Below are 14,053 nucleotides of genomic sequence, written 5' to 3' on the forward strand. Positions count from 1 at the left end.
TGGTATGTCATGAATGAAGTTTGTTAAAGAATCTATGGCAAAGGAAAATCGACAAGAAGATCTACAACTCAGATTGAACCGCAATACCCTAGCACAAGTTCCAAGAAATGTATGCAAGTTCCAATGCGGGGTAACACATTTTTAGATCAGCGAATACATTGAACCTGGACAAAGTTTGAAGATCTGATGGCTATGATTGATCATGGGAAATATGATCAAGGAGATTAAGCAGTTGGCAAATTGTTTATAAATAAGGAACTATTGTTAAACAATGCATGTGGGCAAGTGTATGCATAGGGATGCTACATAGTGATTACCGAGCACTGAAGCTTGAAGACCTGTTTTGAATAACGGAGTATAGAGCCCAGTAGATGGACAAGATTAGTTATATGCCTATGTTGTATTGAGCAAATAAGAATCTGCTGTAGCATTTTAAATGTGAAGTTGCAGATAGATTTTTATTACTGTTATTTTGTGAAGTGACAAAAAATCTCTTAACTGAGTGGACTTAACAGTCTTATTTGTAAAACCCTCTAGCAAGGTGACATTCTGATTGAGTGTTTTGAAATCCTTTAACAAGGTCACTTCTAACAAGGTGAAGATCCTAAAAGATCTTAGGGAAATCCCTTAACCAGGTCACATCTAGCAATGTGTTTGTAATCTTTAACAGGATTTGCTTTAACCCAGCATACTCTAGAAGAGTATATTTCTTAGTGGGTCTGAAATCCTGCAGTGGTTTTTCCCTATTTGGGTTTCCATGTTAAATCTGGTGTTATGAGTGTTATGATGTTTATATGCTTGTGAGTTTACATGTTTAGCAGTTTTGGTTATATTACTGAAGTATATGTTACAGAGGTTGAATCTGTTGTTTTTATGGAAATTAAGTTTGTATGATACACTCCCCCTCTCATCTTATTTGCTTGGCATCTGTACTTACATTAAGTATTAGAACTATCAATTGGTATCAGATCTGTAGACTCCAGAAGAAAAAGTTGAAAGGTACTTGAGGAAAAGATCCAAATATGTATAAGATGGATGCACCAAAGCTGAACAAGTCAAGTTTTTCTACATGGCAGAAAAGGATGAAGTTGCACATATCAGGAGTTGGAGAATATGTTGTATATTATCTAGAGAATGATTTCATCACACCGAGCACCTATCCATTGACAATGGAAGAAATAAAAGAAAAGCAAGAACATATCCAAGAAATAATTGAAATAACATCTACATTAACCAATTCAGAGTTTAATGATCTAGAAGGCTACAATGATGCAAATGCTATGTGGGACAATCTCATATCATTGTATGGAGGAGATGAACATGTTCAAAGAGCAAAAGTGGATAGTATAAGAGGGAAACTTGAATCTATGAGGATGAATGAAGTTGAGAACATAACCCAGTACAGTACAAGACTAAAGGAGATTGTCAATCAAATCAAAGGAGCAGGTGGAACCATTGAAGAAAAGGAAATAACAAGTAAGTTGTTAAGAACCCTTCTACCAGCTTATACAATCCGAGTCCCTACAATCAATGAATTGAGGTCTGTACCAAATATACCAATCTCTTTAGATACTACTATTGGTAAGCTACATGCACTTGAGTTAAGTAACTTTGATAACAGTGGGTCTTCGGTAAATAAAGTTGAATCTAGATTTAGTTCTTTTCATCTTGATGAATCTAATGATTACAATGAAAGAAAGTATAAGTACTCTGAAGGAGATCATAGTGGAACAAGTGAAAGATTTCGCAAGAACATGGAGCAAGTACACAAACTGTATGAGGAAATCAGAAAACAAGAAGAGTTTGAAGCACTATTAGCCAGAAGGTTACCGAGAGGCAAAAGTAAGTATAAAGGAAAACTACCTTTGAAATGTTTCAATTGTGATAAGATAGGACACATGGCTTCTAATAGTCCCGAGAAAGATTCTATTGAAAAGAGAGATTACCAAGATGACATACAGAAAGATAATCAATATAGAGGACACCGAGACTTCAGAAGAAGAAAGACATGCTTAATATCTGATGATGAATCGAATAATGATAAATCAGATGAAATTGATACAAAGGAAGTAGTTTATGTGGCTATCAAAGATGGATCAGATGAAGAAAGGTATGAAGAAAAATCCCTAATATCTCACATAAATACTAATGACTCTTGGATCATAGATAGTGGTTGCTCACATCACATGATAGGTGATAAACACAAGTTTGTTATGTTAGAAGACTATGATGGAGGCTATGTAAGATTTGGTAATGATGCACCATGTCCGGTAAAAGGTAAAGGATCCATAACACTTCTTGACAATGCAAAGTGCAATGATGTTTATTGGGTTGAAGGTTTGAAATACAATTTGTTGAGTGTAGCACAGCTAAACAATACAGGATACCGAATAGAATTTCAGAAAGGAATTGTCAAAGTTCATGACAAGCATGGAAAGTTAGCTGCTATCAGGACACAAACAAAAGGTAATACATTTCACCTTGACCCAACTCGGAATAAATGTCTATATGCAAATATAAATGATACCTTGTTATGGCATAAAAGGTTTTGTCATGTAAATTTTGATAATCTGATCAAAATAAGTAAGAAGCACTGAGTAAGAGGTCTATCGAGTCTTGAAAAACTTGAGAATGCTATGTGTCGAGGATGCCAGATGGGAAAAATGACAAGATCAAGCTTTACAAGTAAGTCTTACACTTGTAAGGGAATTTTAGATCTTGTACACACTGATCTTTGTGGTCCTATGAAAGTTCAAAGTTATATGGTGATAAATATTTCATATTATTTGTGGATGATTACTCAAGGATGCTATTAGTTATGTTTTTAAAAGAAAAATCAGAAGCTTTTCAAATGTTTAAATGGTATAGGGCAAGAGTTGAAAATGAAACAAGAAGACAACTGAAATGTCTTAGATTAGATAGAAGAAGAGAGTTCACATCTGATGAGTTCAACTTATTCTGCAATGATCATGGTATTAAAAGACAAGTCTCTGCACCAAGAACTCCACAAGAAAATGGAATTGCTGAGAGAAGAAACAGATCTATTGTGGATTGTGCCAGAACCCTGATGATTGAAAAGAAAGTGCCACAAATATTTTGGAGAGAAGCAATAAGCATAGCAGTTTACACCCTGAACCGAGTACAACTAAAGAAAGGTACTTTGAAGACACCGTATGAAATCTGGTATGACAAGAAACCTAATGTAAGTTATTTTAAAATCTTTGGAAGTAGATGCTATGTACACAAAGATGATAGAAATGGCAAGTTTGATCAGAAAAGTGAAGAAGGAACATTTCTTGGTTATTCTTCTAGAAGTAAATCATTTAAATGTCTGATCAAATCATCTAACAAAATAGTAGAAAGTGCAAATGTGAAAATTGATGAATTTGCAGAAAGAAATGATGAAGGAAACTCCAAAGAACTAGAAGATTATGATGAATTTGTCTATGTTCAACCGACAAGTCTTAACAAGAGAACTGTTGAAGAAAATGAAGAGAATATCCAGTTACCGAGTGATGAAGAAGATCATACAGAGCCTACTGAGCCTATATGAGCCAAGTATGTCAGAAGACATCATGCATCAAGTCAGATTATAGGAGATAAGAATGATCCAGTGATGACAAGGAACAAACTGAGATAGAACACATGTTTGATATCTAAATTTCAACCGAGAATAGTGAAAGAGGAATTTAACAGTGAAGATTGGATAAATGCTATGATAGAAGAGATTGATCAAATCAAGAAGAATGACACATGGACACTAATCCCAAGACTAAAGGACCAAAATGTAATCAGTACAATGTGGATTTTCAGAAACAAGTTGAATGAAAAAGGAGAGGTCATTCGAAATAAAGCTAGACTAGTTTGCAAAGGTTATGCTCAAGAAGAAGGAATTGATTATGGTGAAACTTTTGCACCTGTGGCTAGACTAAAAGGAGTAAGAACATTGTTGGCATATGCTGCTTACAAAAATTTCAAGGTATATCAAATGGATGTCAAATCTACATTTCTAAATGGTATATTAGAAGAAGAAGTTTTTATTGAACAACCTAAAGGATTTCTTGAAAACAAGAATGAAGATCAGGTATGTAAATTGAACAAAGCTTTATATGGTTTGAAACAAGCACCTAGAGCATGGTATGAAAGATTGCACTCTTATTTAATCAAGATTGGTTTTATAAGAACAAGTGAAAACAACAATATGTACATGAAGAATGATGAAAATGGAATACTGATATCAGCCATATTTGTTGATGATATTATCTTTTGTGGAAATGACTCTCTATGTAAGAACTTTGGAAATGAAATGAGCAAACAATTTGAGATGTCATTAATCGGTGAGATAAAGTATTTTATAGGTTTATAGATACTGCAAATGAAAAATGATATTTTCATTACTCAATCCAAGTACATAAAGGAAATCTTGAAGAAATTTGGAATGGAGGATTCAAAACTAGTAAGTACTCCTATGACTACCAACTATAAATTATCAAAGAATGATGAATCTGCATCTGTTGATGAGACACTTTACCGATCCATGATTGGAAAGCTAGAATATGTTGTTCATAGCAAACCAAACATAGCACATGCATTAGGTATAGTTGCAAGATTCTCTACAGATCCTAAGGAAACACACATGACAACAATCAAGAGAATTTTCAGATGCTTGAAAGGCACTAAGGATTATGGCTTAGTATATCAGAAAGGAAATGACTTTGATTTAAAAGTTTATACTGATGCTGATTGGGCAGGCAACATTGATGACAGGAAAAGCACAAGTGGAGGAGCTTTCTTTTTAGGAGAAAGACTAGTGAGTTGGCTTAGCAAGAAACAAGGATGTGTTTCACAGTCAACAGCAGAAGCTGAATACATTGCTGCAACATTGAATTGTACCAACATAGCATGGATCAAACAACTGTTGGAAGGTATAAATGAGAAAGTTACCAAGCCAATAACTATATTCTGTGACAATACTAGTGCCATTAACATTTCAAAGAATCCTGTTATGCACTCTAAGAAAAAGCACATCTCTATCAAATATCACTATCTTAGAGAAGAAGCTCAAGAGAAGAAAGTGGTGTTGGCATATGTTAGTACAAAGGAACAAATAGTAGATATCTTCACCAAGTCACTGCCAAGGGACACTTTTGAGTATCTCAGAATTAAGTTAGGTGTCCTACCCCTATCTTCTACTCACTGACTGAGTTCGGTGAAGGCATCAATTCGATGACTCTAAAGAATATCTTTAGGAGTAGATGCTGATTTACACACTTTAGGAGGTTATCTAAAGGTGTGCAGAAAACAAATATAGGGAACAAGAATTGAAGACAAAATGCTCTGACCGAGACTAAGTTGATACATAATAGCAGGAATTCACTTCATACAGGAAGAAATTTTGTTTTAGTTCTTCACTTTTTGGCATTGTTGTCAAAGGGGGAGAAGACTAAAGAAAAAGAAGAATGAAGAGAAAAGAAGAGAAGAGTAATGTATGGGGGAGAATTTTGATGACAGAAGGAGAGCATTTCAGCATTTCAGAATGTCACATAAATCTGAATCAATTAGGTCAAATCAATTGGTTTTTCCATCAATGCCAAAGGGGGAGATTGTTGGCATTTCAATAAGGATATTGGGAAGGTTGTTGATGATTATGGATATAACTGATTAAGGATGTTTACTATCTTAATATTATTATTTTGTCATTGATGTCAAGAAATTGATTTTCTAATTCAATATGATGTTACCATATCTTAAGAAGTATGATTTGATGAGTATAAAGATGTTGGTAAAAGACACTGAAAGAATATGATGAATAAGGAGAGAAATAAGTTTTTCAATGGGAAACTATTATCGAGTTAGACAATGATGAGATCATGATGTTTAATTGTTTTGATATCATACATATGTTATTGATTGTAAGGTTAATACTATACTATGTTACCAAGCAAAGAATCTAGTTGATAAACCCTAAGGAACCTAGTCAGTAAACCCTAAGGTTATCACTATCGGTTAATGAAGGTGAAATGTCTACCGAGTGAAGTTTAGTATTTACCGAGTTGCAACTAAGTAATAATAGAATGTATTAAATGATTACATGCATTATTTAATGAAGGAAGTTGATGAGTTGGCTATGATTAAATGATTGGTATGTTGTGAATGAAGTTTGTTAAAGAATCTATGGCAAAGGAAAATCGGCAGGAAGATCTACAGCTCAGATTGAACTGCAATACCCTACAAAAATTCCAAGAAATGTATGCAAGTTCCAAGGCAGGGTAACACATTTTCAGATCGGCGAATACATTGAACCTAGACAAAGTTTGAAGATCTGATGGCTATGATTGATCATGGGAAATGTGATCAAGGATATTAAGAGGTTGGAAAATTGTTTATAAAGAAGGAACTATTGTTAAACAATGCATGTGGGCAAGTGTATGCACAGGGATGCTACATAGTGATTACCAAGCACTGAAGCTTGAAGACCTATTTTGAATAACAGAGTATAGAGCCTAGCACATGGATAATATTAGTTCTATGTCTATATTGTATTGAGAAAATAAGAATCTTCTTTAGCATTTTAGATGTGAAGTTGCAGATAGATTTTTATTACTGTTATTTTATGAAGTGACAGAAAATCTCTTAACTGAGTGGACTTAATAGTCTTATTTGTAAAACCCTCTAGTAAGGTGACATTCTGATTGAGTGTTTTGAAATCCTTTAACAAGGTCACTTCTAACAAGGTGAAGATCCTAACAGATCTAAGGGAAATCCCTTAACCAGGTCACATCTAGCAATGTGTTTGTAATCTTTAATAGGATTTTCTTTTAACTGAGCATACTCTAGAAGAGTATATTTCTTAGTGGGTCTGAAATCCCACAATGGTTTTTCCCTATTTGGGTTTCCATGTTAAATCTGGTGTTATGAGTGTTATCACTAGTACATTCGGGTCAAAATTTCAATGGCAAATCATCGAAATTCTGACGCATTTTTTTCGCACTATCGACAAATAAAGCCATTGAAAACTTTTTGTCAGAAGTTTCAACTATCCTTGTGGTCATCGCAATTCTGACATCAGCCCCATCCTTTCCAATGGCTACCATTGATACTCATACGCAGAAAGAATACCATCTCGATCTTGGGCTACCATTAGAATTCCGACATCAAAGCATAAAAATTCTGATAGAGGAGTGCCGTCAGATGCACAACATCCTCATTGGAACTCTCCTGGAGGCCATCATAATTTTAACCCTTTGGTGTCAGAATTACGACAGCCTCCAAGAGAGTTTCGACAAGGATGCTGTGCATCTGACGACACTCCTTTGTCAAAATTTTTACTCTTTGATGTCGGAATTCCGATGGTAGGCTGATTTTTCAGAAAAAATTTTTTATAGAAAAATATTGGCATTGGTATCTCTATTCTACCTCTCTTCTCTATCCCTCTCTACTATCTCTCTTCTCTCTCCCCTCTCTAGGTCTCTTTCTCCATCCCTCTCTTCTTCTCTCCCTCTCTACTTCTCTTTCTCTACCATCTCCAAGTCATTATCTCTTCCTCTCACCCTCTCTCTCTCTCTCTCACTTCTAGTCTGTGCATATGAGCCTTTCAAACCCACTCGAGGGTAAAATAGCCATAAGTTGGCCTTATTTTGAGGAAAAATGCAAACGTTTAAAGGATAAAATCAATAATTTTCTACATTGCCGACCCCAATTTGTGCAAACCTTCTTGTTATTTGCACCTAAATCTATGCATGAGAGGAGTCCAAACCCACTCAGCAAGAGAAGAGCACCTTAAGTTAGCTAGAAGGAAGGTAAATTCAGGAATTTAATAAACAATTATTGGGCTGGCCGACCTATGGAGGTGAAATGAAGGCAAAGGTAAAAATGAAGAATATAAAACAAAGATCAAATGCTCATCAAATTCAATTTGCAACCAATTAAAGGAGAAGAATTAGGGAGCAAGTCTGTGAATTAGGGTATAAAATCAGATTAAATTTATTTGTGATGCATTATTTGTTTTTCATTTCATTCACGATATGGTCTTTCTTGCTTTTAGGATGTGAGGACTTCATTACAAGGAAAATAACACCTTACCCAGCACGTAGAGCATGCCAACATCATGCTTCAATGCAAGGATGAATACACTTGATGAAAGGAGGCTTCAAGGCATGAAAGAAGACATTGGCATCATGGAGGGTTTTCACATCAATATCAACACCAAGATTCACAAGTTTAGGATGGCAACATGAGGAGCTAAACCTATTCAAAGCTTTCAACAATGCAATACAAAGGAAGGAGCATCTCAAGGTGCAAGGACAATGTCAAATGATGATCAATATATTATGAGGTTTCAACAAGGAAGAAATAGAAGACTATCTTGCATTCCCTTCAAAAATCCAAGAATAGCAATCAGTAGAATAAGGAGAAATCAATAAGGATTGATTTAAAATGAAGGGATCTACAACACTATAGGCCATATGTAAGACATCAATCACCAATGATCAAGGTATTCAAGTCAGAGTTACAAAGGTGATCAAGGTTGGATAGATCAAAGAATAAGTGGGTTCTACATCAAGCCTAGGCATTACAAAGTCTATATCAAACATATTCACCAAGGTGAATTACCCCACAAAGAAGTAGATTTTTGAATCTCAAAGAGGATTTCATCAAAGCAAGCCATTCAAGTCAAGTATATGCACCATGAAGCTGAAGCAAGCATCATCGGTATGGAGATGCAACAAAAGGAGAACCAAGCATCATCAAACATATACTTCATTAAGCACACGGTCACATAAAAGGATCAAGAACTATCAGGAAGATGGAAGGACACAAACATGATCAAGTAGATAGTTTCAGAAGAATTAATCAAAAGCTAAGGACTTGATCATCTAGATGATACAATTTGGGAATATGTCCCACCACCTTCATCATGTTGAGAAAACTAGATAACGTTGAGTATCAAGAGATATTGCTCAATCACATAAGCTTTGTGATGATCGACTTGGCAAGTTGAGTTGACATACAATCATCATCAACCTAATCAAGTGAAGCCACATTGACATGTCCAAGTTCATCATACTTGATTCATCTAATGAATGAGCTAGTGACACATTGCAATGCATCAAATTTTGTTCAAGCATACCTAACCTATTTCCTCATTGGTTAGAATTCAAGGTGGACATGTGTCCTATTCAATGTAATTATTTAATTGGCTAGAATGGAGTTTGTTATAACAAGCCCTAATTAGGGTTTCACTATATTATCTTGACTGTTGATTTGATAGTCAATCTGGGTCATTCATTATAATGAGGGTCTATAAAAGGCCTAGCCTTTTCATTTGTAAAGGTTAATAGTTGCTAGTCAACAATTAATAGTTCGTAGATAGCAGTTAGATAGCAAGTATAGTAGAGTAGGAGGAAAGAAGGAATTGTTGCCAAGACTTGTTGATTTTAATACATGATCTTCATTGAAGCATGGTGGATTTCTATGTGTAATTTCTACATGTTGCATGGTTTCTTGTTACTTCTCAAGTTTAGATAAATTTCATATATTGCAATGGATAAATGTGATGATTTCTTGATGGAATTCCTGTTCATACTATTTGTAATTTGTTGGTTGTAAGTTGCAATGTATGGTTAGTCTGAACTTCATTAAGCATAAGTTCAATTGTGAATGTTCACTTAAATTGCGCTAGTTTTGGGTATTCGAATGAATGTTCATGATATGAAAACCCTTCGTTATTCCTTAGAAGATTGCATTAGTTTTGTGTACTTGTTTCTGCATGGCAAAGCAAAGCTTGATTATGGAATTCATCTATCAAATCATCATCCTTTATTGTCACTATTCTTAGGATTAAATTAGATCTCTAAACCCTTTATCTCTTTTGTCTTTTATTTTCCAAGCAAGTTAGTGTAGAGTCCAAGTTCTGGGAGAGTTCAAGAAAAATGTAAGCCCCCTTGCGATTCCAGCAAAATCACACCATATTCACTAAGTCTATCCCATGCAATTAAGTTGCATAGTTTGTATTGTAAACCTTGGAGTTGCTTTGATTGATCACTTTTTTTAGCATTCAAAGTTTCTTTGTTCAAGAGATGATAGAATACCTTGGTATTTTATTGTGTTCGTAGTGCATAAAAAAACATCAATAGGTGGTTCTAGATGAAAGATAGTTGTGGGTTTGCATGCATGTTTAGTGCATGATTCAAGGATTTTGTTTGCAACTTTCTCATTGAGGAGATGTTGGTATGCAATCATAAGTCCCTCATCATCTCTACAATATTTTCTTGATGGATTCCTTGACTAGTGGAATTGTTTGGCAAATTAGATTTGGAGTTGATTTGTTGTCTTTGTCTTGAGATCCATATGGTATTTCTTTGTATCTTAGTTTGCAAGTTATTGATGTGATGATTAGTTTTACATGCATCATTTTTTTATATCTACAAGTTACGTAGTTGTATGGATTTAATCCACCCATTGGTGATGCAGAGCCCTTGTTGCTGAGACAGGATCCTTCACTCAAGAACCCCAAAAAAGGACCCTAAAACTTCTACAAAGACATCAAGGGTTGGATTGGTTTCAATTTGATTTTTTTCATACCTCTCCCCATACTAAGCCATCTGGACAATGCCAATCCCACAGTGTCTCACAAAAGTCTCTCAGGACTCAAAGGCCACTACACCCAACCAAAGGTGGACACACACTTCCTAAGGAAATGGGGATCTCAAATACCTTAATTTAATATCCTATAGGGTTAATAGACCTGTTCCAATCATCAAACATGATGTATTGAGAAAAATTAGTACTGCTGCTACAATTAGGCCTGTCACGCCTAGTAGCCCTACCAGTCTGAAAAACTAAAGGTTTCTTGTTAATTTATCAAAAGACTACTACAAATAAGAGTTTATTTTGTTTCATTCAAGTGATTTCCAAAGGATTCCAAAAGGGTTTTGGCAGATCCAATGTCTAAGGGTTATAAACCCAACTTCACTCCTAGGCCTAATAGCCCTAATTAAGCCACCTTAACAAAGGAAGTATACTCAAAACCTACTGCCTGGGCAAAGTAAGACTTGATACATGTGGGGGACATGGATAAAACATAAATTACCAAGTTATAGCCCTTGGTTCCACCGCTATCATCATTTGTGGGGTCGGATGCATACCCAACCAAGGTGGTCACATAGAGATGCCCACCTCTAAAAATTCAAACCCTCGCCTTTACCTGTCACTTCCCTGCAAAAGGTCTTAGAAATATTAAATTAAATTTTCACCACTTGCTTCACCCCAAAGGACATACAAATCCCATGAGGTATCAGCAAGAAAAACTCATATTTGTTGTCAAACCCTAGGTAGACTGTCAAATCCGAGGTACCTTCACAAAAAACCACTTTTCTCACGGCTCCAGAAGAGTTAGAGGCTCAAAATTGTTGCATTGGAAAGGTAAGACATGTAAATTTCATATTCAAGAGGTTTTATGCCCTGGAGAAAGTCATACTATACGGAATATGGAAAATAGCAGCAAAACGCAGGAAAAAGATAGATTTTTATTGGTTTCTTTGTTCACAAAACTTTTATTTTCCTTCAACAACCTTGCCAAAGGTTTGAATTAAAACTTTAATGACCCTTAAAATATTTATCAAGTGATTTTGGAAACCAACATGATGGTTTGGAGGAAGTTGCAATTTTGGGTTAAAAGTTGTCATAGTTGCTTGACAACTTTTGACAACTTTTGACATTTTGTCCTCCTAAACACACCTAGACACTAATTGACCCCTAAGACACTTAAAACTCTTCAAATTCACTAAAAATTCCTTCAAGGAATGAATAACCCCAATTTCCATATACCCAAGGTGGTTTATAACACACCTACCTAGGGCATAGGCTTACAAGGTGGGGTGACTTATTACATCAACATGAAAATAAACCAAAACTATCCTTAAGTGTTTCAAAACTTGAAAACCAATCAAGAGGAGTTTGATTCTTCAAGAATCCCATGATTTTAATTTGAAGATTCCCCTGCATCAATTGGCTATAGTGAGATGACTTGAATGTGGACTGTCTATATCCACAAATCTATGGTCATTTGTGCATTGGTATGTTGCACTGGGATGGGAGGAAGGAATATTAGAGTACCTGGATAGTTATATATTACCACTTTAGTGTGGACCACTATTAAGGGATTCTTGAATGGTCATGGAAGGCATACAATTTAGTTTGCAGCAATGAAGTTCCCTCAGAGGGCATGATGCTAAGCTTTTTTTTGGGGAGTTACCTCCCCATTTGATGGGGAAGTTGCAGCATTTTGGACAAGACTTGGCTTTGATTGTGAAAGTTATGCTTGCATGATTATGAAAGAATATAAGTTTTACATGTAGGATCTAGATGCTTTCTTTCCTTACCTATGCGGGGAGAGATTTTCCTTCAAATCATGCCCAGCCAAGGTAAACCTCTTTGGAATAATAATAAGAAGCATTTCTTTAACAAAGTAAATTATATATAAGAGCAGTATATGCATGGATTTACAAAAGTGTCGTGCAGAATGTAGATCTATACCGTGTTACTTAAAAATAAAATTTCTTCTCTGTGTTCATTTTTCCATGATATAACTTGACCTCGAGCAACCTTTTGACTATCAAGAAGTGATTGCCTCAGATGAAAGTAATGATAAATGTCACTATCAACAAAAGAACAACCAATAAATGATAAATTTGCAGTGAGATTATAGTGCCTAAATCAGTCTAAAAGCTTATAAGGATCATAACCAAGCCATATAAGCTTCAAGAACAATTTGAGAGCATCAAAGTCATCTACTAGACATTAGAAATTGTCAAATCAATGACACATTCATATCAAGCATCTTTACTTTTTTGAAAAGTAGACCACATTTCAGATCTAGATGACACCATAATGACTTTGATTTCCTCTTGCAAGATATTCCTCCATCATGTATTGCTTCATCGAAGTTCAAATTTTCTTCTTCAAGGGCTCTCAATGATTCTCTATATAGGATTCTTCATGCCTATGAGATCCACTTCATTGGGAGGCCTACTTAAACATTTCACATCTGTTTGTGGACTCTCACCTTTCAAACATTTCACATCTTATAATTGAGCTTCGCTTTGTTTCGAGAATAGTTTAATATTCTCTACTTAACAAGGCCAACCATGTGAAGGTGGAAGCTCATTTGGCCCCTCCCCCCCCCCCCCCTCCCCCCTAACATCACTCTAAATTCCTTGTTAACATCTAACATTCATTCATTCTTTCATCCATTATTAAAATATAACATTCAGTCATTATCACATAACATTCATTAACACATAAAATTCATTAACTTTCATTAAAATGCAACATTCATCAATAATCATCAGCACATATCATTCGTGAACATTCATTACCACATTATTACATTCATTACACATAAAAATCAGTCATTATCAAATAAGGTAGATTACAATAATTTCTTTCTTTGTTTTTTTTTTGAAGCTATGAAAAGACTAAGTGGAACATCAGTTTCTTCATCATTTCCCCCATCTACGGATGTTATGCCCTCTTCTCGTGCTCTTGATGTATGCCTAGTCCTATACAAAGGACGAGGATGCTGAACCAAAGGGGGGTCCTCTACAAGAACAAAGAATTGGGTTGAATTCAAAACATTTTTTTATTATTGTTACAAGTATTTCATTAATTTAAAGAACACAACCATTACACTCTTTACCTGATGGGGCCACATCATCTTCCACATCATTTTGTCTAGCCTCAACCTTGACATGCTGAGCACCCTCTAGATTCTCTGGAGTTGAAATACGGAATGTTACATTAATCAATACACCAATTGCAATTAAATTTGTTTAAAGGAATAACAGTGGTCCTCTTTACCTGATTGGGGAACATCACGTTCTTTATGTTGTCTACCTAGATCATGCTCCACTTGGTCACCACTGACTACATGCTCTAAAATATTAATAATAAATGTTACATTAATTACTACACTAATTTTCAATTTAAGATGTTTAATTGTATTAATAATTACATAAAAAAATTTGAATAGCAAATGAATACCTCCACTACT

This window comes from Cryptomeria japonica, chromosome 9 (assembly GCF_030272615.1).
Source record: "Cryptomeria japonica chromosome 9, Sugi_1.0, whole genome shotgun sequence".
Lineage (NCBI taxonomy): Eukaryota > Viridiplantae > Streptophyta > Pinopsida > Cupressales > Cupressaceae > Cryptomeria > Cryptomeria japonica.